Source organism: Mytilus californianus, unplaced genomic scaffold, assembly GCF_021869535.1.
Source record: "Mytilus californianus isolate M0D057914Y unplaced genomic scaffold, xbMytCali1.0.p SCAF_9, whole genome shotgun sequence".
NCBI classification, from domain to species: domain Eukaryota; kingdom Metazoa; phylum Mollusca; class Bivalvia; order Mytilida; family Mytilidae; genus Mytilus; species Mytilus californianus.
The window spans coordinates 62,484,446-62,491,315 of NW_026262745.1; positions in this window are offsets into that span (position 1 = coordinate 62,484,446).

Genomic DNA, 6,870 nt, shown 5'->3' on the forward strand with positions numbered 1-6,870 from the left:
TTGTTACTAGTGAACTCTAAAGATGTTTTTGAAGATATCAACAATTATCAATGGTCCAAAAATAATGTTGTTTCCCGTTTTTGGATAGAAGTTGTTCGTTGATTTCTGAGTAAATATCTAATTTTCTTTTGATGAGTGTGGAAGCACATACATTTGTACTTTGTTCTAAAACGTGTGTGATATTAACGGAAAATGAATTGAATGAGCAGTTCTTCGTATATCTTTGTTTTACAGAAATGAGAAGTACTGTAAATGATTAAAAATTGTGGGAGGGGGTGGTCAAAGTTATGAAAACAAATTTTCATTTAGAAACAGGTTAATCACTCCATCCTACACATTTATGTGACTTATTGAGAGCAGAAATTTGCTATAAAATTGACATGGAAATAAAGAATATCTACAAGAAATGGTCTCTGTACATCTCCGTTTCATGGTTTCCTGTTAGTTTGTAAGCCAACCAATCATGTCAAGACAATAGACCAAATGGCAGCTTTTTTTGACTCGTTTGCGATGCAAGTTGCAGAATGCGAGACAAAGAGATTACAATCCGGCGCGTAAACAATTTGTATAAAGTTTTATATTTCAGGGGTTTGAGGACCTGAATGATTCATACTTTGTTTAGGAAGTTGCCGTCTGTCTTATGATCACTGTCCTTGACCTCATTTTCATTGTTTAGCGACTGCCTAAAAACTGTCCACTTTCGTCATGTGAATTTCTCACTACTGGTATATGGTATCCTTGTAAAGTCTATATGTCCGGCAAATAGGGTTCACCTTACATTGGCATCAATGCATGGGTCAGTGAACAAGGTTAAGTTTTTGTGGTCAAGGTCGTATCCCAGTTACTGTACATGTAAGCAGTGGGACTACTATATTTTGTGTATGAAATGAATACAAGGAATACATGTCTGTCTGTTAGGTTTGTCTGACGTTGACCTCATTTTCATGGTTCTTAAGTCATGCTTCTGGTTTCATGGTAAAGTCAATTTCTCAGATACTATAAGCAATAGGTTAAACATAGGTGTTGTATGGAATGATTGCAAGGTGTACATGTCTGTGTGGTAGAGTTCTTCTGACCTTGATATCATATTTATGGGTCATTCGCCACAATTTTGTTTCCTTGGTTAGGTCTGTTTCTCAGACACTATCAGCACAAGATTAACTATAATCGGTGTATATAACGATTATAAGGCATATACATCCGTCTGACAGATTTCATTTCACCTTTATTTCATTTACATGAATCAATGAATTAATATTAATTGTGTGTACATTTGGAATACCTGTTGTGTAACCTTTTTTGCTAAAACTTTTAACATAATTCAATCATGATCAATACAGCAGGCTAGACATTTCATCGTGTGCACATTTTTTTTTTCTTTCTTTAAACCTACATCTATTTCCAATAGATAAAATACATGTTTTTGCCCACAATTTCTTAACATATTACCTATATGTTTTGGCAAATAGGAAAACACTCTAAAATATCATTATGGACTGTTAACTTTCCATCAACCGCTACCAATAATTATTTAGGAACTAACAGACAAAGAAAAACTTATACATCGTCATCGTCATCATCGTCATTATTTCTTATTGCAATCAGTTTACCGTTATCTTGATGATATTTTTTCGTTAAATAATCCAGAGTTCTCTGCCCTTGGAAATGATTGGTTGATTTTTTTTCTCTGCTCGACCTGCCTGATAATTGCAACTTAAATATGGTGAAATAGTGAATTTTTCCGGAATCAACACACGACCAACTTATTTTGATAGTAATGAATGAAGGTAATGAGTGAAAAACAAAAAACTCGTAAACGTGAAAGAGAAATAGAAATAAAAAACTTTCAATTGTAAACAAAACACAAGCATAATGCATATGGCGGATGCTAACATTACGGAGACCGAGAGCTCACTCGAACAAAACCTCGGTGAATACTCTTAGGATCAAACATTCAACAACAAACTTCTCAGTGGTATAACAGGCATACAACAAACACTTAATAGTCTTGTAATAAAATTTGAAACACAAAATGAAGAAATAAATAGTATCAAAAATGATATATACGCCAAAGATGGCATTGAAGACAGACTTCAAGCTGTTGCTACAGAAACTGAAGATCAAACAACAATGATAGCCGAAGTCAAATATCTAAACACAATACTTATTACGGAATTAAATTTAATGAAATCATACGTGGTACATTTAGAAACTAGACTTGATTGTCAACAAAGTCAAATAGCAAACCTGGTCGAACGTAGCATGAGGGAAAATGCTATTGTAATAGGTGTCCATGAACAAATAGACGAAAACGTAAAAGCGGAATTAAAATTAATTTTCAAAAATGTTTTGAAAATAAATGAAAACATTAAAATTGACAGAGCCCACAGAATTGGGACCCAGACAAATCCAAATAGCATCCGTCCTATAGTTGTAAAATTCCACGACTACAATGACCGGGAGCATGTCATAAACACTGCACGAACAATAAGCAAACAAAAAAGGACACACTTAATGGCATATATAACTCCACTATTTCCAGACGATATGCGTGAAAACAGAAAAAGGCTGGTACAAAAACATAAAGAGTATAAGGAAATAGACGTAGAAACAAAAATAAAAGGAAACAGTCTATTCTTCAGTAAAAGTGGAACTAAACATGTTGAAAAAGTGTCAACACCAAAAGCATTTGAATTTTTGAAGCTAACCAGTCTAAATTTAGTCGATTTGAACATACTAGTTCCAATGAAGTCAACGACAATGGTCACACGTACTGTGTCACAGCTGCTATCACCACAACATATGCAGAAGTTCGTGAAGCTGTTCGACAAATAATGCAGGGCCTAGTATCAGCATGCACATACAACACATTGGTATATATATTTACGGACAAAGACGGACATACACACGATGGGTACGATGACGACAGAGACTACGGAATTGGATCAAGAATACTTGACTATCTAAAAGAAATAGATGAATCCAACATTACTATAATCTCCTCACGCACACCGCAACCTGGTACAGCAAAGATAGGTTCTAGAAAAGTCAATATTGTCTTGGAGGGAGTAAAGTCGGTTCTCCGCAAAATGTAGAAAATAAATCTTCATACCAATTAACTATTGTCTGAACTCATTTTGTTAGGTAATAAACATGTAGTAAAGCATGCTGAATGCTATTTAATTTATTTTTTTTCTTTCATGTTTACAATTTGTTAGATATTATATATTTAGTTTCATGTATTCTCTTTTCAAAGTCTATGTATTAACTTTTTTCAAAGTATCTAAAGAGTTTCCATTCTCTATTGTATTTAGATATTATTTTTTTAATTTCACTATTACCTATTAAGTACTAGCGATTTATAAATCCACAAACGTCAAATGAAAATTATTTCGGTCATTTGTAGATAAAACTACATTATATGAATTCTAAAATTACATAGAACTATATCCGATACTATATTTTAAATAATGTCACCATGAATTAAAAAAGTCAATAAAATACATGCAGCGTATATTGTGATTTTACTTGTACATAACATAATTTACTTACGGTACCGGTACGCAGACATCATGAACGTAGCCATCTTCCTTGTGTATTACTATAATCCCGGGAGAAAAAAAATCCCACAGTTTTCCTTGTTGACACTATATTTACATAAATTCCACATACACACGTGAGAATAAATATGTATACATCTGGTACTCTATAAAATGACAGCTCCTCATTTTCTTTTTTGGAAAGTACGACTACTTTTTCCAGCAAATGTGGGTGATCCAAAAACGTATATATATCAATTCATTGACAATAATAAGTGCAATTTTGGACTTTTTGCACACATTGCGCATCTAAAGAAATCCAACCGTATATGCAAAAAACTGTCTATTTATTAATCCAGTGATAACAAATGTAATCCACACTTCTATTAAAAATCGATACTTATTTGCCATTACATAACTGTGTCCAATATTCGTACGTCGACAAGAAAAGGTAAACAAAATTTACGAAAAGAATGTCTGCGTACCTGTACACGTGTACTTTAAACCGCAATAGGGTCATCTATAGTAAAGGTTGTTATTGATGAATGAACGTTACATGTGTTTTTTTGAGAATTAACAATGAAGACTAAACATTAACATTAAACATATGGTTTTGGTCAGGCAGACGGAACAGAGAGAATCCTATCTTTTTGAATTTTTTTCATTTTTTCATGTTTTTCTGTGTTTTTTTTTCTACTTAGTTATATAATGTTCAACTACGTTAAGTGTATTACATATCAAATTTATAAGACTGTGAAGCCAAAACCAGATAATGGCTAATTATTGTATCAATTTAACTTCTCTTAATAAAAATGGCTTTGGAAACGATTTTAAACATAAATTCATGTTTCTTTGTTTCAAAAAATGTCAAAGCGACATAATTTTCTTACAAGAAACACACAGTGTTGAATCCTATGAAACTATATGGAAAAGGGAATGGGGTGGAGATATTTATTTTTCGCACGGGGAAACTAATTGTAGAGGTGTTGCTATTTTGTTTAACAGCTCAACAGACTATAAATTAAAGGAAAAAATAGCAGATGAAAACGGAAGGTATCTCATTCTAACTGTTAACATTTTTAAAATGAACAAATTGAGTATATTGAAAAAATCAAGATTTTATTAAACGAAAAGTTGGATCAAAATTTTGTTTTGGGTGGAGATTTTAATACGATACTAAATCCATCTTTAGACAAAATAGGTGGTTCAAAATATAATACACCTGTCAAATATACGAGTAAATTAGAAGATATCGTAGAAGAAATTGAGTTATGTGATATTTGGAGGACTAAAAATGTTGATTCTAGATTATATACTTGGCGTCAAAGAAACCCGCTTATACAATGTCGCTTAGATTTTTGGTTGATATCGAATTTCTTGTCAAGCAGTGTAAACAAAACATCCATTGTCCCATCTATAAAAACTGATCATAGTCTTATTAAATTGACACTGTCCGGTGAAAACGTTAGTGAGAGAGGTCCCGGTTTCTGGAAATTCAACTCGGGTTTACTGACAGATAAAGATTATGTGGAAATAGTTAAAAATACTTTATCAGAATGTGATAATAAATATCACAATTTAGAAAATAAAAATTTGAAATGGGATACCATAAAAAGTGAAATAAGAGGCGCAACCGTCAAATATTCTAAGTATAAAAACATGAAATAACGGGAAAGAGAGTCCAATTTAAAGAAACGACAAGACGAAATTCAGAAAACTCTCTCTCGTACATATTTAGATAAAGATATAAATACACTTTTGATTGAATTAGACATTGTTAAAGAGGATTTAAAGCAAATAGTAAACAATCAAACAAGGGTGCTATTATACGATCACACGCCGAGCACTGCGAAGGCAATGAAAGAAATTCAAAATGTTTCTTGTCATAAGAAAAACGCAATTATAAAAAAAAAATGTATCAAGAAATTAGTTGTCAACGACATTGAAATTATGTCACAAGAAAATATTCTAAACGAAGAGAGAAATTTCTATGAAAATATATACCCATCAAAAGAAGACCCTGATAAATATTCAGATGATTCTATTTTTTTTAATTTAGATTTTATTCCTAAGCTTACAGATGTGGAAAAAGATATATGCAATGCAGATATTTCAGAATCTGAGTGCGTTGAAGTTTTGAAAACATTTAAAAATAATAAAAGCCCTGGTACAGACGGGCTAACTGCTTAGTTTAACATTTTTTTCTGGATAGATATTATAAATATGTTTTAGAAAGCTATGAATATTCCTTCGAGACCGGAACCCTCTCAATAGACCAAAGACGGGATATTCTGACTCTTATCCCAAAGAAAGATAAAGATAGAACACTCTTGTCGAACTGGCGTCCTCCTTCTCTTTTAAATTTTAATTACAAATTATTAGCCAAAGTTATTGCGGAAAGAATGAAATTATTTGTTCCAAAACTTATAGATCCGGATCAGACGGGATATGTGGCTGGTAGATACATTGGTGAAAATCTACGACTCATTGCTGATATTATATTATTTACTACATTAAAGAATTATCCAGGTCTTATATTACTAGTCGATTTTGAAAAGGCGTTTGATACGCTAGAGTGGAAATTTATTAAAAAAGCATTGGTTTGTTTTAATTTTGGTAGCAAGTTCCGGAAATGGGTCTTAACTTTATACTCAAATATGTCTAGTCTCGTCGTTAATAATGGATTTAGTTCTAGTCCATTCAAAATTGAGAGAGGTGTTCGACAAGGATGTCCTTTGTCTCCTTTTCTATTTATTTTGGCCGTGGAACTGCAGCCAAAAAGTATTCGTAAGAACAATCAGATATTTGGTATAAAAATTGGGGATACTGATATAAAAATTTCACAGTTGGCTGATGATACCACTTGTTTTTTTGAAAGATGTAATTTCCGCGCAAATTTTATTGGATTCCTTTAACGAGTTTGAGAAGTGTTCAGGGCTAAAAGTTAATTTTTCTAAAACCGAAGCAACATGGATTGGAAGAAAAAAATTTAACAAAGAAGGTTCCCTTCCCATTAAATGTACAGATGGTTTTAAAACCTTAGTTTTAAAATTTAATACTTTTGAAGAAATGGTTTGTTCTAATTTAGATACATGCATAGACAAAATGGAATCAATAATTAAACTGTGGAGGATCGGAAACCTTTCCTTGATCGGTAAAATTGTAAATCTTAAATCACTTGGGGGGGATTTTTTGAAGTTATATAATTTATTTTGAATATGATTATATATTAAATGAACTCCAAAGTATTCTTAAGATGTATCATAAACTATGTATTCACATCATAAACTTGTAAATTTTTACTATTTCTTTTTCGCACAATAACAATTAT